The sequence below is a fragment of the Sciurus carolinensis genome, chromosome X (genome assembly GCF_902686445.1).
Source record: "Sciurus carolinensis chromosome X, mSciCar1.2, whole genome shotgun sequence".
NCBI classification, from domain to species: Eukaryota; Metazoa; Chordata; class Mammalia; order Rodentia; family Sciuridae; genus Sciurus; species Sciurus carolinensis.
The window spans coordinates 112,085,066-112,109,124 of NC_062232.1; the positions used below are offsets into that span (position 1 = coordinate 112,085,066).

At 39.0% G+C, this 24,059-nt stretch overlaps 1 non-coding gene across 1 annotated transcript; it reads left to right on the top strand.

Moving 5' to 3' along the window:
• The first annotated feature begins 774 nt into the window (after positions 1-774).
• Trnaa-agc (transfer RNA alanine (anticodon AGC)) lies at positions 775-845 on the top strand. The gene has a single exon. It is a non-coding gene; the product is annotated as a tRNA-Ala (tRNA).
• Positions 846-24,059: the final 23,214 nt, after the last annotated feature.

A 24,059-nucleotide genomic window follows, 5' to 3' on the forward strand; every position in this document is an offset into this window, starting at 1 on the left:
ATTCATACACTAAGAAACAATTCACTGAACATAGCTGATGGAATTTGAACCAGTTTAAAGAACTAACCAGTGGGAAAATATCCCCAAAGTTGCAGGAACTAATATTTAAAGACGGACATAACTTTCACCTACTATAGGGGAACAAAACCTCATTGAAGGGAAATGCCTTGCACAAGGGGAAAGAGGCCACAAACACTTGGATCAAGTTCCCAAAGAGCAAGGTCAAAGGCTACTATTCCAAGGTGGAAAAGGGTATGCACCAGATGGACAAGGAATTCTCCCTGAGTAGTAGTTACCCAATTTCCACAAGTGATTGGGAGTGGGGTATTGTCAAGATTGTTAGAAATACTGGGATGCTGCAAGGAATCAAACATGTGCTTGAAAGTAGCTCAGCAAGGCAAACTTTATTTCTGCAGAAGAGCGTGCTACCAAAGAAACCCAGCAAGCATGCATACCTGGGTGTGCAGTCCGACTGCTTTTACACCTAAGGTAGACCGTCCCTGGCTCTGATAGGAGGAGCTTGGGATTACAATCTATGTGATTGATTAATTTTAAAATTGGGGCAGGTAAAGGGAAGGGCTATAGTTAAAATGGCTTCATTTGGATCTTATATCCTAATTAAGGCTAAGTACTACATTCTGAAAATGGACCACCAAACTTTCTATTTCTCAAAAGAAGAGGATAGAGTGGGCCAGTTAAAAAAAAAAAAAACAAACCTAAAAGGTACAGGTCATCTTTTTGGAAGCCTATTAAAAGTGCTTGCTCTAGGGCTGGGGGTGTAGCTCAGTGGTAGAGTGTTTGCTTAGCAAGCAAGAGGCCCTGGGTTCAATCCTCAGCACTAAACGAAAATAGAGTACTTACTGCAAGCCAGGAAGAGTATTGAGTGTGCTTTATATACCCTATCTTCTTGAAATCTATCATGACTCTACACTGCGAGGTAGAAATGAAAATCCCCCATTTTACAGATAGAGAAATTGGTGCAAGAGACACAGCCATTAAACCTGGTAGGAAGACAGCCCTTAGCCACCTCAGCAACAATAGGAAGGACAAGGTCCACTCAAGGTGTGAGAGTAAAGTTGGCTTTGGAAGGATGCCTTAGCTTTCTGGTGTCTGCAGCTGATTTTCCAGGGTCTGCTCAGGGATGCAACTTGTGGGAGGTTTGGACTTTAAGGGCCACTTTCATTCTTATGATCATTACCCACACGCAATTGTACTCCACCACTCCACCTTGCTCTCTCCCTTCCCACTGGTATGACTGGGAGAAGCAAAGGCTCAACTTCCAGGGTATGACAACCTCAGACACAATGCATATTCAAACCATGTTCAGTTATTAATAAGTGCAATGTTTGCTGTGTAGATCAACTGCGGAGACATGAGGGTCTTGTGTCTCTTCTTCACAGAGGCAGTGTCCTGTGGTGACTAAGAGCATAGGTCCTGGAAACCCACAACCTAAAGCCCAACTCTCTAGGCTTGAATCCCCCTTCTACCACTCACAAGCTATATTCCCTTGAGCAGGTTCCTTAACCTCAGTGTTTTATGCCTTCATCCATAAAATGGGGATGCTAATAGTAGCTGCCTCATAGCACTGTGAGGCTTAAATGCATCATTATGCATAAGGCACATAGGTGGGTTCATATGAGAGAATTGTTATTGTTATTAACTTCAAGGTCATGTTCTAAGACTGAAGCAGGAAATGGCCAAGACAGGTACAAAGGGTGCTTGTGTAAGGGTGGTGTGTGAGGAGTAGGGAGGTGGGGTGGGAACAAGGGGGAAATGTTGAAAACATAGAAGTCAAGGAGGGAGGAAGAGAAAGATATGTGGAGAAGCTGTGGACACTGTTGGGGGAGGAGTAGGTGAGAAGCAGAGAATCAACAGCAAACACTGGGCAGTGTGAAAGAAGCAGGTGTTTCTAACCACATATCATAGCAAATGATGAGATGGTCGACCTTTTAAAATTTTTTTCTGTAGTTGTAGGTGGACATCATGTCTTTATTCTACTTGTTTCTATTTATGTGTTGCTGAGGATGGAACCCAGTACCTCACACATGCTAGGCGGGCACTCTGCCACTGAGCCACAACCCCAGCCCTGAGGTGGCTGACTCTTTAACCAGATGAAATAACAATATCAACAAGGGTTGGATTGATTATGACTATGTACTGGTGTTTTATATGTATGTGAGATTATGTAATGCTCACTGAATCCCTCTGAAAATTTTACCAGAATCTTTATCTCAAGTGAGGAAAGTTAGATATATATTAGAAACACCTCTAAGGTCTCTCAACTAGTAATAGGTACAGAGAACCTGGATTCAAACTCAGGTCTGCCTAACTAGAAAACCCATACTCCAAACACACCTCATACCTACCTCTCAATCAAGAGTTGTCTGTAGCTAGGGATACAGCTCAGTGGTGGAATGTGTTTAGCATGGGCAAGGCCTTGAGTTCCATCCCCAGCATCAAAAGAAAAAGCAGTTATATGTGTTTGAAATCTGTTGATAGTTTGATACCTGATTATATCAAGAAATATGCTTATAATTCCTGTAGGACAGTTGTCTAACACAAATCATGAATGTTTAGAACATTACTAGGTATATCTCTAATTTTTAGAGAGTTGGATGAAAAGACAGTTCATCAAGCTAGATTAAGTCAAGCCTGGGATTGGGGTTGTAGCTCAGTAGTGGAGCACTTGCCTACCATGTGTGAGGTTCAATCCTCAGCACCACATAAAAATAAATAAATCAATCAATCAAGGTATTGTGTCCATCTACAACTAAAAATATTTTAAACATTCAAGACCTCAGCTGGCCTAGAATGAAAATAGGTTCTAGTTCTTGGCGTCTTTACAAGCAGCTTCCTGTAAGGAAAGCATTTTTAAAAATGATTCATTTCTTCATTTTCTCTCTGGTTTTCCATACTGGGTACTCTATCACTGAGTTGCATCCCTTTTATTTTATTTTGGGACAGGGCTTTGTTAAGTTGCTGAGGCTGGCGTAGAATTTGTGATCCTCCTGCCTCAGCCTCCCAAGTTGCTGGGATCACAAGAGTATACACCTGACATAGCTAATCTCAATTTCTTTTCTTTTCCTTTTTGTTTTCTTTCTTTCACCTTCTCCTCCTCCTCCTCTTCCTTCTATTTCTGGTACTAGGAATTGCACCTAGGGGCACGTTACTGCTGAGCTTCATCCCTAGTCCTTTTCATTTTTTTATTTTGGACAGGTCACACTAAGTTGCTGAAGTTCTCCCTAAATTGCTGAGGTTGGCCTCAAACTTGGAATCCTCCTGCCTTAGCCTCCTGAGTTACTGAGATTAACAAGTGAGTGCCACCACATCAGGCTAATGTCTTCATTTTCAAAGTGAGAAAACTAGCAATTTTAAGTGGCTGATCCAAGGTCATATAACCAGAAGGAGCTGAAAGACTGGGTCTAGAAGCTAAGTTTACCAACTGCCAGCAAGCCCTCTTTTCCTTCTCAGTGCCAACCTCCTTTCTTTTACAGAGAAGTTGCATTGAGATGAATTCCTTTCCTGATTTTCTTGATTTACCCAAATGAAAGACAAATGCTAAGATGGAAGGAAATGTGCTCCCCACAACCTGATGCAGGTGTGCTTTTCCATAGCAATGGGAAATTAGGGAAAGGGAAAAAAATGTGTACACACTAAAATGTCAAATCACACATTTAGAAAAAAGAGGAATTGGCTGGGGGCTTCCCTTGCACCTTCTGGAATGTTTATCCTTTTGTTTCTCCCTTAGCTCTCTCCCTTCTCTCTATTTCCCCCTGTTCAGCGCCCCACTCCCTTGGATTTCTTTGACCACAGAGGCCTGAGACTCCTTCCTAAGCCTTTGTGCATTCAGAGTCCAGAAGGGCCCATTCTAACACTAGGCTTCTGGCAGACACAGGCCAGGCCAGTAATTCACATGGCTCGGGCTTCCCCTGGCTCCAGTCAGCTCTGGGGACACCAATCTGAAGTGATTCCTTAAATCCAAGAAAGACATTTGCCCCAACAAGCTTTAAGAATGCGTTGGAAAGATGTCCTTCATGTTTCCTCCTTTGTTTGGCTGGAATGTCTTGTGTGAGCTTTTCCAATTTAAACACCCATTGGAACAAAGTACTTCCTCACTTTTCTGTTCTGTTTTTGCTAAGGGGCATCTCTTAAGTACAATTTAATCACATTGTTGGGAACTACAATTATTTTTGCATCTCCTGGAGGCTCCTGAGAGACAATTGTAAATAATGGCTTACTCTCTTCACCAAACAAGAAGGCAATTGATTCACACAACTGCCTTCAGACAGGGCCTGGGAACTCCTGTTGCCTTCCGCAGGGACGCACTTAAGGAGCTGGCGCAGAGAATGGAAAACTCCCTAATGGAGGCTGGAATGGTCATTTTCAAGTCATGTTTCTTCAGGCAGACTCCTAATTTGAATTTGCCTTAGAATCCATTCAGCTCTTACTCTAAGATTTTTTTCACTTATCAATAGGAGGATGTTTTCCACTGCCTGGGATATCTGAGGGACAGTTTTCATATGCGAGATCCAATAAATTAAAAATGATCCTGTGAGGCCTACTGGTTGGCAGTTTACAAAGTAGATTTTAAAAGAATAATCATGGGTGACTTTTCTAAACACATTAATGTTAAACTTCACATTTGTTTAGGAGCCTCTCGGACTCCATTAAAACCCATCTTCTCTTTGGTTCTGGGTCTGGGAAAGGGGGATTAGGAGATTCTCCCCTCCCTTTATGCACTCTAGTTCTCTGCAACTGCATTTAGAGTGCAGAGCTGTGATTGGTGGATATTAACTACGAACAGGTGAGGCTTTGAGAATTGTCCTGCTTGTCTGAATTCTGATCTAAGGCAGGGCAGACTGTTTGGATTTCATTGAAACACAGCCTCAGCCCTAAGTATCCTCGTGTACACTGAAGGGAGAAGACAAAAGGGTGGCTCTGCTCTTGCCAAAATGCTTGCAAATTGCATTCGGTGGGGGAGGGGGGAGCAGCACAGAGCCCAGGACACAGTCACAGCTTAGAAAATGACTCAAAATTCCCTTTCCAGAGAGGACAATTCTTGGGCTCTCCTTTGATGTTTTTAACACCAGGACCCTCCTTTCTAGGGATACCGAGACCCATTCCCCCTGCCCTGAAAGACCCCCATTAGAGACTCAGGCCTAGAGGTGAGACAGTCTCCTCTGCCTTCACCATGTTCATAAAAGAATAATACCAGTGGGTAGGATGTCACTTTTGATGTCACTTCCTAAAGTTTGAATGAGGCCTTAGGTTCATTCTCCTAAAGCAGAAGAGAACATAGAAGCACCTAACTCAGAATAGTAAAAGGAGAAGGGACAGTAAAGAGGGGAAGTGCTCCCAGGATGGGAACCGAAGGTGGAGGTGAGGAGGGGAACAGCAATGCTCAGCTCCACCTGCTTCAAGATGTGGCTTTAAGTCATCACTACCAGGCTGTGAGAAATAGAAAGTCCAGTGGTACATTTTCAGAATATAGTATTTAGCCTTAAATGTAAAATCAAGATGTAAGATCCAATCATAGCCACTTTAAACTTCCCAGCCCCATATCCAATTGTAGCCATTTTAACTTTTGTCCTTTCCTTTGCCAGCGCCATTTTTTTTTTTTTTTTTTTTTGCGTTCTGGTGATTAAACCCACGGCCTTCTGCTTGCAAGGCAAGTACTCTACCGACTGAGCTGTCTTCCCAGCCCCCGCCATTTTTTTTATGGTATGGGGGTTACTGGGGATTAAACTCAGGGGCACTCGACCACTGAGCCACATCCCCATCCCTTTTTATATTTTATTTAGTGACAGGGTCTCACTGAGTTGCTTAGTGCCTCACTTTTACTGAGGCTGGCTTTGAATTCGCCATCCTCCTGTCTCAGCCTCCCAAGCTGCTGGGATTACCGCTGTAGGGTGTGTACCACTGTGCCGGCTGCCCGCCCCAATTTTAAAATTAACCAATCACATAGATTGTAACCCTGAGCTCCTCCTATCAGATCAAGGGCAGTGCTGCATTAAGGATGAAAACAGGAAGACTCCCTGCCCAAGTGTGCTTGCTTACCAGACTTTGTTCCCCAGCACACCCTTTTGCAAAAGTAAAGTTTGCCTTCCCAAGTAACTTTTGAGCACATGCCTGATTTCTTGCAGCACCCCCATATTTCTAATAAGGCTAATGGCCCTGGAGGTTCCCAGCCTTAGGAACCAAGAGGGAACCCACACAGGCCAGCATATTTGTTTTTTGGGAAACCAGAACAGGGGAGCACCTCTCCTTCCTCAGCAGTATCCCCATTTCCTTTCTCTCCATCCACCAGCTGAGAGTTGGGTATCTATTTTTCCTATATATAAGAGATAACATATGTAAGTCAGTGGTTCCCTTCAGAACACCACCCTTCCCCTTTGGAATTTAAACACTTGTCTTTCATTATCTGTGGCATTTCCCCACCTCCTCAGCAAGCACTGTTGAGGGAGGCTGAAGGAGCCTCTTCTTCCCATGAGTGAGTGTCTACGTTGTGGATGAGAAGCAGGTGGGCTAGAAAGAAAGTCCCTACCTTGAGGAGGAGCAGTTCCGGCTCTTTTCCCCAAGCAGAGGGCCACCTCACCTACCTCTGCCAGTATCATGACAGGCACTCCTAGACACAAGGCTCCATGAGAACCTCAAGCCACCCTTGCCACCAATAACTCCTCCAAACCGCTCTGGGGCTCCTGCTGAGACTCAAGGCTCCAGAAACCCGAAGCCTTAAGTGGAACAGTTGATGTGCGGAGGAGCTTTCTAATACCAGGTGAGTCCAAAATGGTTGGAGAAAATGTGAATTGGGCAAGCATCAGCCCTTTTTGCATTCACAGCCCACCCTTCCTCCTAAATCAACCATAGCCTCACTTCTGTGGTCAGAAGGGAAAGCAAAGGGATCTGAGAAAACATTCATATGGAAGAACTGGCAGCTTCTTGAGAACTGGTACTATAGTGACCTACTTTTAAACATGGCAATGCTTAAGACAAGAAAGCACAGGTGAAATTGTTGGCATCAACGGCGAGTAGGGACTGGGTGTGGTGGTGTACACCTTTAATCCCAGCGTCTCGGGAGGCTGAGGCAGGAGGAATGAAAATTCAAAGTCAGCCTCAGCCATTTTGCGAGTCCCCAAGCAACTCAATGAGACCCTGTCTCTAAACAAAATACAAAATAGGGCTGGGGATTGGGTTGTAGCTCAGTGCTAGAGCATTTATCTAGCACATGTGAGGCACTGGGTTTGATCCTCAGCACCACGTAAAATAAATAAAGGTATATTGTCCATCTACAGCTAAATATATACATGGCTGGGGATGTGGCTCAGTGGTCGAGCACCCCTGAGTTCAATTCCTGGTACTCCGTCCAGAAAATGATGAGTGGGGGCAACATGAAGTGAGGGGAAGGCTTTGCTGGTGCCCCTCAAAGTACAACAGGTGAGCTTTTGTCTTTCTGGAAGACCAGACCTGGCTCTACCCTTTGTATATGTCCACTTTTTGGCTCCCATGCTCATACTTTCGCCACAGAGAAAGGCTGAAATTTCCCGCTGAGATGCCCTTCTTGAACCTCTTCCCTTGGGGACACACAATTATGGATCTCACTGCAAAACCACAACACTGGATGCTCATTCTCTGTCCCCAGAAAACATTATGCTTAAACCCATAATTGGATTGCTCATTGAAAGCTGTATTTTCTCTGGGAAGTGAAAGATGTTATGCCAGAGTCTCTCTCTCAAAGTTTCTGAGAACAACAAAGCATTGTTTAGTATCACCAGCATTTAGGCTTAGGTCAATTATACAACGAATCAGTGCCATTACAAGGTTGTCTCTCATATGACTTCTGTTGCATCATTGTTTCCAAATAGCTTAATCATTCAGAAAACTTTTATATCTAGAGATTACCAAGTTAATTTATAAGGGGAAAAAAACTCCCTGAATTCAATAAAACCTCTGTGGCCCTAAACTAGGTGCCACACCTTTTATGAATTTTCAAGTTCTGTAAAGGACCATTGGTTTTGTGGTTTTGTTTCAAAGGTAGTGGTACTGAGAGATGAAGAGGGAAGTGATTGTCTCATCTTTTGTTTTTCTTTTTTTTTGGTATTGGGGATTGAACCCAGGGACACTTAAACACTGAGCGACAACCCCAGCCCTTTTTATATTTCATTTAGAGATAGTCTCGCTGAGTTGCTAGGTTCCTCGCTAAGTTGCTGAGGCTGGCCTTGAACTTGTGATCCTCCTGCCTCAGCCTTCTGAGTTGCTGGGATTACAGTCGTGTGACACTGTGCCCGGTGATGGCCTCCTCTTCTACTAGCAATCCTGATGCACTAGAAAGAGTAAGGGCTTTAACAGAAAATCTGACTATGAATCCTGCCACCTACATAGCAAATGTATTTTAAGATGAAGGACATTATTGACCTGCCCAAGGGAAAAAAATTTAAAATTTAAAGGATGCTTCCAAAACTTGCCTCTCATGCTGTGGAGAAGAAAAAAAAAGTTATGAGGGAAAATTGATACAGCACTAAGTGAATTGGAGCTATTACCACAAGGATCCAATCAAATTGAGGTTTCTTTTGGAAAGCAATGTAGTTTAGGTTCCAGAAAAACTGAAGCAAATTGTCAACAAAGCCCATGGGGACTTTTCACATTTTAATTGAATTCTCACAATTCTGAAATATTTGGTTCACATTTAATAGATAAGACAACTAAGGCTTACAGGATATGGAGTACTTGGCCAATGTCATAAGGTCACATACTATAAATGGCAGAACTCAAACTTGGATGTATCTGGACTCTAAATGGAGGGTTCCTTTCATTAAATCATGCTGGCAATAAATCTGTTATATGAAAAGTACATGGTTTAATTCATTCTAAAAAGGAGAGTGACAGAATGACTTTTAAAAACTATAACACCTAACTGCACACCAGAGACTTGCTTTTGAAAAAGACATAAACTGATACAAAGTTAAGACCTGGTTTAAGACCTATTACAGTTCATGGACATGCAGTTAAAAAAAAAACATTCTTAATTACATAAGACAAAACAGATCTCACAGAAAAATAATAGAAGATTAAAACAAAAAGACTATGGTAAAAGTTAGCAAAACCTAATAATCCAAACAAGTATATCTCCAATCATAAAACAACATACATCTAAAAATAAAAGTGACAGAAATGCCAGAAGTGAGAGTCAAATTTAATTAGAGATCTTAATATTTGAGATAGGACAACTTGAAAAGTACATTAGTTAGGGTGATGCTAGCTGTAGCAATAAAAATGAATCCCAATATTTCAGCAGCTTAATAGATTAGAAATTTCTCACTGACATAATAGTAGAGTGTAGGTGTTCCTGGTTGGTAGGTAGCTTTCAATTCTCTAATAATTAAGACACCAAGCTCATTCCATTCTGTTTTTCATTTTCCTAGTATCCTGGGGTCCTCTGCTGCCAACCATCAGAACAGGAAAGAAAAATTGGAGAGGACACACCACTTCTTAAACGTTCCAACCCAGAAGTGACACAGACCATTTCAGCTCTCATTCCATCAGAGAGAACATGATCACACCTGCACGTGCAGCAGCCTGGAAAATGTAGTCCGTGGTTTTGCAGCTACTTCCCTCTATGCAAGAGGGAGCAGGATTATTTTTGATGGGCCAGAGTGCCACATTGGCCACAGAGAGGCAAATGACAGACAATTAAACCAACTCAACCATTACATCAAATGAGGTAGCATTTGTCCCTGAGTTCATTGCAAGGCCAAAGGACAGGAGAAGCCTTATGTGTGGTGGCCTAAAATTGCGGTAGAGTCAAAGGAGCAACCAAAGTTGTCGAAGGGGAAAAAGAAGAATTCTTTCATTCATACATCCAAAGGATCATTCAAAGTCAGAAGAGAAAAGGAAAAACAAATTAAGTGGCAAGGTGTTACGGGGCACAACTTAAGAACAGACCGATCACCACTGAGAAGTCCAAATTTGAGAGTCTTTATTAAGCCAGCCGGCTGACTATCTCACACAATACCCCAAAAAATGGCTATTGGGAGAACAGCCCCAACCACAGGGTTGTAGAGGTTCTTATACCAAAAATCACATCAATCATAAGTGTCTGTTGCTATGATTTGAAATTACAAACTAACATCATGAGATCATCGACAGAGGGGGATGTGGGTCAAAATGACCCTTACCTAGGTACAAACTAAAGAATGGTTGCTAACATCCACACAATCACTGTTCACATGGTACATTGGTTAAGAGCAATAGAGATCAAAAGAGAGCAGTTTTTCATTACATGAGAATTGTCATTTTGTGTTGCTAAACATGTCACGCTAAGTAACTGAGGATGGGCACAGAGGCGGGGTGTTCCCATGGGAGAAGCTTATATCCTACATAACATGGAGTCTCAGAGCAAAATGGAGTCTGTTTAGTCATTTCCCTTAGAGTCTGGCCTATAACATTCTCATGGAGTCAGATCTGTCAGCCCATCACAAAGGAGAGTAAATACAAACAAGTTAGCAACAACTACCTCCCTATCACCCCCTAAACAAACAAACAAATCCCAAAACAGGACTGGCAATGAGGTTGGTCAATCAGATGAGTTGTTCAGGTCTTAGTTTTACCAAAGGAATGCAGGCCTCAGGGGACTCCCTTTTCCGCACCTGGCGAGGAAAGCAGGAGTTGTAATGGCTTTGTAAAGGAGCCTCACTGGGCTGGATGGCATTATCCTGTGAGGAAAACTTCATGTTCAGGCAATGGAAGAAACTTTATTTTTGGTTAATACAGGAATGTCATGAAAATGACTTGCCTAGGCATGCATGAAACCTTGGGCTCCATCTCAAGCACTACACACACTCACAAATATAAACAATATCTATGTATAGTGCATATATATGTGTGTGTATGTGTGTACACCAAAAATAGAATTAAAGAGTAAACAACAATGTAGATTTTTTACAAACTCTCTTAGAGTTTTCTTCCTTTGCCAGTTTAGGCAAAGGAAGAAATGCAGAACAAAATGAATATTTTAAAAATTAAAATATAAATATAGCATTTTGAAATACATGGAATGCTGCTGATGCAGTACTGAAAGAGGACTTATCTCTGTAAATGCCTATACTAATAAATGAGAGAGACCAAGAGAAACTGAATCTTTAAATCCTTTTAAAAGGAAAGAAAGCACCCCCTCAAAATATAGAAGCAGGAAATAAAACAAATTAAAAAAATAAAAAAGGAGCCAGGTGTGTTGGTGCATGCCTATAATTCTAGCAACAATGGAGGCTGAAGCAGGAGGATTGCAAACTTGAGGTCAGCCTCAGCAACTTAGCAATACTATGCCCAACCCTCCAAAAGAAAGCAACATGGAAAAAATGAAAAATTATTTGGTAAACAAACCAATAGTTATTTCTCTGAAAAATTAGCAGAACTAACAACTCCTGCCAAATGATTTACAAAAGAGGAAAAAACACAACATAATAAATTAGAGACAAGAAAAGAGATTTAGCAATGAATAGGAGAGAAATCCAAAACACTAGGGATTTTATGTCCCTCTTCTCTGTTTCTATAGCATTTTTCATATATCTCTATTAAAACATTTATTGTACAATACTTTAATTATATGTTTATTCATCTGTCTCCTTATATTAGCCAGGCTCCTGGCAGAAACAGATGGCACACTCCAAAAGGCTTTACTGAAGAGAATCTAATAAAGAGATTATTTGCAATAATATACATAGGGTTGGAGGAACCAACAAGGGATGCAGGGGCACCTGACACTAGCAATGTCAGCAAGACCATGCTGCACCTAACCCAATGGGACATGGAGCAGAAATGGTATCAGGGGACCATGGCAAGAACTGGATCAGAGAGAGGGGGATCCATATCAGGGCAATGGCAATAGGTGGAAGGATGACACCACCATCAATACAGAGCATGGAAGGCAGGGCGACAGGGGAATAAAATGCCAACCTCTTGTACTCCCTACCTCTCATTTCCTGCCATTCCAAAGATGGAATCCTGCCTGAAGTCAGAAGTCAGGAGAGGTTTTGGAACTGAGTCTATAGAGGTCAGTCTCCCAGGGCACAGAGCAAGGGAGAGAATGGGCAAGGGTGGAGTTAAGAGGGACACAGAGACTACCCAATACACTCTACAATCAAAAAATAGAGTCTCTTTTGTCTCCATGCCACCAGCACCAAGGGATAATGACTCAATAGCTATTTGTTGAATGAATGAATGAGTGATTGAATGGAGTGATTTATTATCACTTAGCTAATGAAAGTGATAACTGAATGATAACTGAGCAGCTATGAATGAGGACTTACACAAATATATATATAAATATACATATATACATATATATGTATATATATATATATATATATATACATATAATACCAACTGTGACACAGGAAAATAAGCATGAATGGACTACTCATATAGGAAACCAAAGAAAATGAATATTCAAGTACTACAAAATCAGGCACTGAACTCTGATCAATTCACTGTAGAAATTTTCCAAAAAAAACAATCCTTCCATTAAACAATTGTTTCAAAAATATAGAAAAGGGTTTCCTACCAAACTTGTTTTATGAGACCCATACAGTTTTTATTTAAATATAAAGACAGAATACAAAGAAAATTATGGGTTAACTTGATGAATACAGACACCCAAAACTCAAAAACACTGTAACAAAATAAATACAGAAAATACAACCTAACTGCTGTGACCTAACCTTCCCACATAAAAAAATAAGTTATGACCCTAGAAACATTCTGAACACAAGAGATCACATTAATGGACAAAATGTAAAAATCATTTCCATTTTATGCCTTTCACAAATATGTATTGATGATATAACATATATCAGGTACTATTCTGGGCCCTGAGGATACAATCATGAACAAGATAGGCAAAGAGTCCAGTTCTCTTGAAACTTCCATTTTCATGGCAGAAGGGTGGGTGGGTGCTGGGCATGGGGGCAGAGGACAAATAAGCTTTTAACTAACTAGAATAATTTCACATGTTGATGAAAATAAGACAGGATGATATGATGAATTGTAACCAGAGGTGAGGGAGGGTCATATTATATAAGGCCACCAAGGAAGCCCTCTTGGAGGACATTTGAGTTCAGATTTGATGTTTCAAAAGTTGGCAAGAAGACATTTCTTAAAATTCAAAGCTTCCATTGATTAAACAAAATAGAAGCTTATGAGAGCTTTTCTTTCTTAACAGGAGCATTATACATGCTTAAAATCAAAACCCAGAGGCACTGGAGATGCTCTATTAAAAACATAAATATGACAAGGATGTCTCTTTCGTCAGTCTTAATTAACTTTGTAATAAAATGAGATTGAAGAAAATAAATGAGTTATAAATATGTGAAAGGAAGAAATAAAAATATCACTTTCTCAAATGACAGGGTTATATAAGGAAGATGTCTAGGACATCAACACAAAATTCATTAAAAATAATAAATATGTTCAGCAAAGTAGCATAATGTAAGATAAATGACGAAAGTCTGTTGCATTTCTAATAAGAGTGACACAAAGCTAGACAACATAATGAAAAAGGAGGTTTGCAGTAATGACAAAATATTAAGTACTTGGTTATTCACTTAATTTGAGAGAATAAAGATATATTGAAAGAAAATTATAAAATACCAATGGGAGAAGAAAAGGAAGACATGAATAAATGATGCTATTTACCAAAAAAAAAATAATACAGGAGAGACCATGTATCATAAAAATAGCTAGGATTGCATATAAATTTAATGCAGTGCAAATGAAAGCCACTGAGAAAAGTTTTATGGAACCTGACAAGTTATTAAGAAAATTCTTCTGAAAGTATACAATAATTATAAATTTATCCTTTAAGAGTTTCAAACACATTAAAAGTGAAAAACATCAAAACTCTTTGATATTTGGTTTTTAAATGCTCAAGAACATAATATTCCAAAATGAATTTCCTACTTAATAATTCAACATATAACAAGCCAGAAACAATACAGTAATAGAAAAAGAAATCACTACTTAATTAATGGATTTCTAAATATGGGTAAAGTTAACTGGGATCTATAACTTGAACTAAAGAATACAGTAAATTCCATATGATTCAAAGACATAAATATAAACACAAATGTCAAAAAGAATATCACTGCCTGGGATGGTGGTGTGCACCTGTAACCCTAGCAACTTGGGAGGCTGGGGCGGGAGGATCCTGTTCAAAGCCAGTCTCAGCAACTTAGTAAGACACTGTCTCAAAATAAAATTAAAAAGGGCTGGGGATGTAGCTCAGTTATAAAGTGCCCCTGGTTTCAATTCCCAGGAATAGGGCAAAAAAACAATAAAATTTTTATCCCAGATACTGTAGAGGGGAAACATTCTGTTATCAACTAAATGGAGGTTATCATTTATCATGTTTATATATATACATATATATACATATATGTATATATATGTATATATATATATATATTTATATATATTTACAATGACCTAAAGGAAAATATTTTAAAGCTGCAAGAAGGAGAAGCAAATTTAAAAACTTAATTAGTAAGATTAAACTGTTGTATTTAAAATTCAGAAAGAGATGTGAAATCAGCATACACACACCATTAGAAAAAGTAGCCAAAAGAAATGGCAGCTTACACTTAAGAACTATAAGACAATAAACTATCCTATAGAAAAAGGAACAGTCATCCTTAGCAATTAAAAAGTAGACATTAAAATAGATGTAAAGTGTCATTACACACATGTTATGGTCTGAAAGTTGGTGCCCTCCAAGTTCATATGTAGGAACCTAACACCCCAATATTGTTGTATTAAGAGTGGGGCCTTTGGGAAATGTTTATGTCATGGGGAATCTACCTTCATGAATGGGATTAGTGCCTTTATGAAAGAGGTTGAAGTGCCAAGTGCAGTGGTGCACACCTGTTGCCGCCCGCAGCAACAATCTCACGGTAATTTATCGGAGGTGGACTGGAACTGAACTACTTCTATTATCTTTATCTGGGCTACTTCCTTGCTTGTTTGCTTGTTCACTAGTTTATAGAGGAAGAAAGGCTTTGCTTACTTTTAGTTTTAGAGGAAGAGAGGCTTTGAGAGGAAGAAAGACTTTGCTTAGAGGAAAAGAGACTTTGCTTAGAGGAAAAGAGAACTTGCTTAGAGGAAAAGAGACTTTGCTTAATTTTAGAGAATGCTACTCTTTCAGAGAGGCTATGCTTATCAAAGGTCTACTGCTTCTTAAAGGTGGGTCGCTTCTTGGAGGTATGGAGTGAGGCATGCGGCCTATGTCCTACAACCTGCGACCCCCGCCCAGGTGAAGAGAATGTCCTATATACCTAAGACAGCCAATCAGCTTAGGATTAGCACAATTGAAGCATGCCCCTCGGTACCAATCAAGAAAGAATGAGAAATATCTGTTGACCACTAGCACAAAAGAGACATTAACTAATCAGGCAAAAGTAGATCACGCGGTGTTAACACTAACTATGCACCACCTCTTGGCTCAACACCAGCCGCCATCTTAGGGCTACCCAAACATGTCTCTGCACACACCTATAATCCTGGCAGCTCAGGAAGATCACATGTTTAAAGCCAGCCTCAGCAATTTAGTGAGACCCCCATCTCAAAATAAAAAAATAGAAAGGATTGGGGATGTAGGCCGGTGGTAGAGTACCCCTGGGTTCAATCCCTGGTCCTGGAAAAAAGAGATCAAATTAAATTAAGAAAGAGGTCAAAGGTTGCTGCTTGCCTCTTTCTTCCTGTGCGAGAGCACAGGAAGACGGTGCCATCTTTGAAGTAGAGAGCAGGCCCTCACTAGATAGCAGATCTGCTGGTACCTTGACCTTGAACTCTCCAGTCTCCGAAGCTATGAGCAATGAATTTCTATTGTTTATCAACTAGTCACACAAACGAATTTTGTTATAGCAACCTGAAAGGGTTATGTGAATGCATCAAAAAGTTAGGGGAGAAGTTAAAATGGTAAAACCTGATGGTTGTGAAACCATGGTGAATTCCATACACTGATGCATTGCTAATGGAACTGTAAGTTAATTTGTATTTTCAGAAAAAGCTGTCTACCTGTATTGGACACACTTTTAATCCATTATTCTTGCTTTGGACAACATAGACTTTAGAAATAATTTGGGAGAAAAATAATAAATATAATCATAGCTCTGTTCTTTATAGTTTTGAAAAATCAGAAACAACCTGAAATATCCTGCCAAAATAGAGAAATAGCTGAGCAAAGTGTGATGTAAGAATATGATGCACTTCATTTTTGCTATTCAAAATGATAAGTGGATGTGTTTATGCACATTGGGAAAATTCACATAATTCATATAATTTTCTACTTATCATATATGTTAGAGTTAGATAAAATTTTTTCTTTAAAATGACATATAAACAAGGTTAACACCATATATGTAACACATATGAAAAATTAAATGAAAAAGTTTTACACAAAATAGTAAATCACTCACTGATTATAACCATAAAAATAAGTATATGTGTATGCACTGTTGGGCTGGGAATGTGGTGATTACCCATTCCTGTTCATTTATTTTTTAATTTTTTTGGTCCCGGGGATTGAATTTAGGGGCACTCAACCACTGAGCTACATCCCCAGCCCTTTTTAAATATTTTATTTAGAGACAGGGTCTCACTGAGTTGCTTAGTGCCTTTCTAAATTGGTGAGGCTGACCTTGCTTGAACTTGCCATCCTCCTGCCTCAGCCTCCTGAGTCCCTGGGATTATAGGTATACAATACCCATGCCCAGCTCATTTATGTTTTTAAAAATGTCAACTTTTTTATACATAATTTAGTATCACAAAACACACTTCTCTAAAGTACAAAAATCAAATAGCTTTTATTATATATAGATGTTCCATCTTCTTTTAGAATATTTTCATCACCCTCTAAAGGGCCCCCATATGCACTAAGCATTCACTCCTCATTCCTCTCTCCACACAGGCCCTAGTAATCTACTTTCTGTCTCTGTGGTTTTGCCTACTCTGGACCTGTCATCCAATTGTAATAATATATTACATGGTCTTTTATACAGGACTTTTCATATAATATAATGTTTCCAGGTTCATCCATGCTATAACATGTATTGGTACTTCATTCTTTTTTATGACTAAATAATATTGCACTGTAAGAGTATGCCATATTTTATTTATCCAGTTGATGAACATTTGGGTAGTTTTCCTTTTAATAATCATAAATAATGCTTCTATCATTCACATATGAGTTTTTGTATCAATGTATGTTTTCACTTCTTTGAGGTACATCCCTTGGAGTGGAATGGCTGGGTTGTATGATAACTAACCATTTGAAGAACTATGAGGCTGTTTTCCAAAGTGACTGCACCATTTGACCTTCCCACCAGCATTGTAACAGGATACTGGTTTCTCCACATTCTCAACAACACTTATTCTATTTCATTATTATTGTTGATGTTGCCATCTTAGTAGGTGTGAAGTGGTATATCATTGTGGTTATGACTTGCATTTCTCTTACATCTAATGACATTGAGCATCTTTTCCAGTACACATTGACCATTTACATATTTTCTTTGGAGAGTTGTGTATTCAGATCCTTTGTCCATGTATTAGTTGATTTATCTATCTTTTTATTGTTGCATTGTGTTATTTATATACTCCAAATGCTGTTCCTTTTCTCCAATCCTGGGGATTTGTCTTATCACTTTCTTAAGTGTGTCCTTTGAAGGATAAAGTTTTGATGAAATCCATTTCATCTACATTGATCTCTTTCAATGTAGTTGTTTGTTTTAATTAAATAAATATGGAATATGCAAAACATTTAGAAGGGAATGACTACTGGTGAAGACAGGGAATAGAAGACTAGAGACTGTAACCTATATATTGTATTAAAGTTGTTTAGACCTTGCCTAGGCTTGAGCCACAAGTAAGAGTTTCTGTTCTCAAGATGGATACTTTATTTTGCCCATTTGTTCAACAAGTGTGCCCGGATTTCTACTATATTTTATGCATTTTGCCAGGAACTTGGGCTGTAAAAATGAAGGAAGACAGTTCCTGCCCTCAAAGAGCTGATGGAGTAGGAGGGTAAGTAAGATATGTAACCTTCTAATTGCAACACTAGGTATCATGATGAGAACCATGTATGGGTCTTAAGGAAGAGTTCAGATTATGGAGAACACATCTGGTTGTTCTTGGACTGAAGACATTCTAAACCACAGGGGGAAAGAAACAGCCACTAAATCAAGAAGAAAACCATAGCCGCTAAGTAAACAACAGTTAAAGGAATGCTGAAATGAAGGGGGTGTGCCCAGATGCCCTGTCTAAATTAAAACAACGCAGTAAAATTTTCCCTGAAATACATACTCTTCCTTTTGATCTATATGTCTGAATTGGTGTAGCTAGATGCTTTAATCAGCTTTCATCATTGTGACCAAAAGACCTGACAAGAAGAGCATAGAGGAAGAAAAGTTTATTTGACTCGTGGTTTCAGAGGTCTCAGTCCATCGACGATCAACTTCATAACTCTGGGCCCAGGTGAGATAAGACATCATGGCAGAAGAGCATGGCAGAAGAAAGCAGCTCAGGACATGGCAACCAGGAAGCAGATGGAGCTCTGCTCACCAGGGACAGAACATAATCCCCAAAGGCATGCCACCAGTGACCTACCTCTTCCAGTCATAACTTACCTGCCTACAGGTGCCACCCATATTAGTAGATTAATGCACTGATTATGTTAAGGCTCTCAAAACCCAATCATTTCATCTCTAAACTTGCTTGCATGAGCTTTTGGGGGACACCTCGTGTCTAAACACTAGGTATATATCACGTGTCTAAACACTAGGTATATATCATTCTATGTCCTGCTGATGAAGCAAACACAATCATTTTTAAAAAACAACTTTTCTTTATTGTAAAGTTAAATTTACCTCTGAAACTACCTGGATTTCCATGTAAAAGAGCTCTCCTTAAATGACAGTTAATGAACCTCTGGGAATCAAGTACTCATTCAATAAACAATTAATGGACTCTAAGTGTGGGAGAGAAGGGGGAGAGAAATAAGCTCAAATAAGACTGATGTGCTTTCTGCCTTCAGAGAGTTAATAGTCTAGTGGAGGAGACAGAAGCATAAATTTCAATTCTGTGTAATAGGGGAAATACAGTATGTGTGGGCATGGACATCTAGCCTGAACTTGGTCTTGATCTTGGATACAGGAGAATGTGACATCCAAGCTGGAGAATGAAAAAGGAATAGGAATTAGCCAGATAAATGTAGGAGCTGGGAGGAAAAAGATCTAGGCAGAAAGAAATGTCTGAACAAAAGAGAGAGAGAATATAAGGTCTTTGTGGAACTGAAAGATTGGGTTATCCAGGGTGGGAAGAGGTGACTAGAGGGGAGGGAGAGGTGAAGCTGGAGCAGAACCATCTCAACAAGGGTCTTGTGAGTCATGACAATAGAATAACATGATGCATTTGTTATCTTGGATCACGTGACAGCTATGAAGAGAATGTGGAGGAAGGGATCAAGGCAGGAAACTAAGGAACCTGTTCAACTACCCAATTCCAAGCAAGATGACACCACCTTAGGGCACAGTAAAGAGAGAAACAGGAGTCAACCTGGCATTTTCAGCAGCAAGAGCAGATCATCAATTAGGTTCTTAGATCTGAATCATTTATTTAAGGAAGAAAAAGAAGACAACATGAAATATAAGTATGGTTCAAATATGTGGTTTTATTATGTCTTATGTCTTCTCCTTGCCCCATAATTAAATCAATATTAGGACTAATCTACTTGTATGCCAGGTGTGGTGGTACATGCCTGTAATCCCAGGGAGATTGGGAGACTAAGGCAGGAGGATCACAAGTTCAAAGTCAGCCTCAGCAATTTAGTGAGGCCCTGTCTCAAAATTTAAAAAAATAAAAATAAAAAGGCTGGGGATGTGGTTCAGTGGCTAAGTGCCCCTGGGATCAATCCCCGTACCAAAAAAAATTATGCCTCTTACCCATTCTCTAGGTAAGTCCCTTTAGGATTTCTACCAGAATACTCTGGCTAAAACAATTTGAAGAACTATTTGGGAGGATGAGGGCAGGGGGAGGACACTTGAAATGTAGATAACAAAACCTCTAAACTTTAATTTCACTACCACACTTCCAAATAGTTTCAACATCATTTATGATCTCAGCAGAAGGAAAATTTGGCACCCTCAAAAGAGTTCCCAACCAACATCCTCAATCTTAGAAACAATTTAAGCAAAGATTAGATAAAATGATAAAATGCAAACTATTGCATAGGCCTTAACTTCTATATCTAAAAAGTGAAAAATAGTATGATTTTTAACTGACAACCCAATATAATAATAGTAATCTCCCCCTCAGTCTGGAGACTTTCTCTTTTTGGAACTCCTATAACTCTTAGAAGGCGGCCCACACATCTGGAACTTACCATTTCCAGCATAGCATTGATGTTATTTAGAATAATGAAGCCTCTTAAGTTCTATCTACTGCTTTTCAGTTAACAGAGCATGTTCATTTACATTTCTCATATAAATTCATAACACTTTTGTGAAGATTATGATTCCCATTTTAGGGTTGAGGAACTGAGGCTCAGAAAGAGTGACTGATATTCCAAAGACTGTACAGTTAGCAAGCTGAACGGCAAACTGAAAACCTGTTTTTTAAAAAAAAATTAAGTTGAGTATCTGTTCCTGCAAACAACCAGATGTTGTGTATATCTTCCCCCATAAATATTTGCCATTGTTTATGGAGGCATAGATTTGGAATATGAGAACTAACTCCTACTAGTTCATTGTGTCCATAAGCTTCTGAAGGGCACGGACTACATCTGATGCTTTTTAGTATTTCATAAATCACCAGGCATTCTGTAAATTCATTCCATAAATATTTCTTTGGTAGCTATTGTGTCCTGGACCATGTGTGAACAAGTCACACATGACCCTGCCCTCAAGTAACTTACAATGTAATAGAGCAAACTGTCAAGTAAAAACCTAGCTACTTAGTATGGTGTCCTGTATATGTTAACAATAGTGTTTGCCATTTATTAAGATCTTAGTGTGTGTCAGATTCTGGGCTAAGTAATAAGTAATATCTCAGATAATACTCAAAACAACCCTATAAGGGGGGGGGGGCTCAGTCACTGTTCTCTGTTTACAGAGGAGAAGACTATGACATAGAAAGGTGAAGTAACTTGCCCAAAGTCACACAGAAAGCAAATGATGATGCCAAGATTTGAGAACTGGTCTGTGTGACTATGTCACTATGCCATGCTGAGTGTGGTCTATCTTATGCATTGGATGAGAAATAACCCTAAACAAAAATGGAACCTCTGAATTGCTTATTATAGTCCCATTAGTAAATGGGAATTGTGCCTGAAGGGGTTAGCCCACATTGCTGCAAGGTGACAGCATCATTGAAGTTATATCTGTTCAGCTATATCATCTCAACAATTTAAGAAAAATCAATCCCTCTCTCTCTTGTTCACATTTGTCTAACAGCAGCAGCCCATTATAAAAATCTAGGCTTGGGTTTATGTGAATGTCATCACATAAATTTTAAAAAATACACTCAGAACCCAAGTTTTGTCCCAGGAGACCAGTCCTCCAAAAATTGAATGAGTGTCGCTCATTAGTTCTCTTATTCCAAATCTATGGCTCCATAAACACCAGCAAATATTTGACAGAAATGTGATTTCTGTTGTATATCACAGTGAAATCAAGACCACTGAAACATGTGCAAAGAAAACAATTCTCAACTTACTTTAATTACCCAGAGACTGATTCTGATTTGGCTAAGACAGAATGAACCACATGGTTTTCCATATTCAATCCACACTAAAAGGGATCTCAAATTTTCCAATGAAAATAACTATTTGGAACAAGTAAAAGTCACATTAAATCCAGGAAAAAGGCTAGATATCTCTTTCTTAAAGTTCCCCTTATTCTATGGCAAAAGATACAATAACTTTAAAGAGCATTTTGAAAAAAAATTTAAACTCTTTCCCCTGATCCCACAAATTGAATGCAACTCTTTGCATGTGTGTCTTTTGGCCTATCCACATATAATCAATCACATTCTCTATAATTGCATCCAAAGTGAATATGCAGTGTGAATTTTCTTTTTATCACTTATCATAAGTATTTAAAATTTTTTTTATTTGTCAATAGACTTTTTTATTTATTTATATGCGGTGCTGAGGATCAAACCCAGCGCCCCATACATGCTAGGCAAGCACTGTACCATGGAGCCACAACCCCTGCCCCTCATAAGTATTTTTGATGCAGTTATGTAGTCTTAATTATCATTTTAAATTTTTCAATGTTTGCATTAATAGTCCATAGAGCAAGGACCATATTTAATTTCACCATTCCCTTACTGTTAAACATGTTAGTTGCACAGTATTAGAAATAGTAGAAAAATGAGCACCTCATTCATATAGGTTTTATTTCCCTTCTACTTTTGGCTATTTCCTTGTGATAAATTCCCTGAGATGCGTGAAAGTTTCTTAAAGTTTCTGTAGCTAAAGTTTTTAGTTAAAAGGATTGTCATGGGGCACATTTTTCACTTATCTTTCAAGATTCTGCTCAAAATTTCTCTACTTCAATTTGCACACGCAGCACGGTCAATCACTCCCTTATTGTGGAAGAACTCTGCCTTATTTATACCTCATTTATGGCAGTCATGATGTAACATTAGTCAGTGCAGCTAATATAAGCCATAGATTTCTTGTTTTTAAAATGGGGATGGAATAATCATATCTAACTTGCAGGGTCATTGCAGGGATTAAATGATATAAAGTTCATAGCCTGGTGCCTGGCATGTAGTAAAAATGTAAACCATTATTATCACAATGTATTGCAACCATGTGTTTTTCTGGCTATGTCACTGTAAGCTTTTGAGGGGATGGATCATATTTTGGTCATCTTTGCACCCCAAGCACATAGCATAGTGACACAATAGGCATTCAGCTAAAACATGTACTGAACGGATGGCTAAATGAATGAAGTAAATTTAGTTGAAAAAAAATTTACACTGTCACCAGCACTGTTTGAAAATATCATTTTTGAACAACCCTCATCAGTATTGAATATTCATGCTCGATATTTATAAAGAAAAGCATAATTATATTTCAGCACACCCAAGGCCATTTCTTCCCACTAATGCAAAAAATAAATACTACTTGGGGAAAAGTTTGTACTCTGGAAAAGATTGGGAATGCAGTCTACAACTGCACTAGCCCCTAGTCACACATGATGTTTAAATTTCTCTTTTAGTGGCAATTAATAAAATTCAATTAAACTTGAAGTTCAGTTCCTCAGCCTTATCCTCCATAGTTCAAGTGCTCAATAATCCCATGTACCTAGTGGGTACCATATTAGAAAGTGAAAAATGTTCTACTAGATAATGCTAGTCTATAAGGACAAAATAATTTTCTGTTTAGTTTTGAAAAGCAATTCATGATTCATTTGCAGTAAAACTTAATTGAAAAGTTGCATTTGATTTAAAATAATTTAAAAGCAATTACTATCCTCTGTGCATCTACCAGCTGTGGAGTGGGAGGATATGGTCACATACCTTGAGAGATGGTCAGAAAAAATCAGAATGATATTAAATTGCCATATAGTTCATCAAAAAACTTAAACATAGAATTACTATGTGACCCAGCAATTTTGATCCCAGCTATATACCCCTAAAATTGTAAAAAGCTCATTACACAAATGCATGCCTGCACATATTCATAAGCAGCACTATTCACAAGATGCAGAAGGTAGAAATGGTCCACATCCCCATCATTGGATGAATACATAAAAAAAATTGTGGTATGTCCACACAGTTGATGATTTTAGGTATAAAAAGGAAGAAGTACTAACATAAGCTACAATTTGGATGAACCTTAAAAACATGCTAAATTAAATAAACCAAACATCAAAAGTTCCTTACTATATTACTCCATTTATATGAAATCGCCAGAATAGGTAAATCCGTAGAGAAGATTGGTGGTTGTGAGGGGCTGTGAGATGAGGGAATGGAAGTTATTGTTTTTTGACTGTAGGATTTCCTGT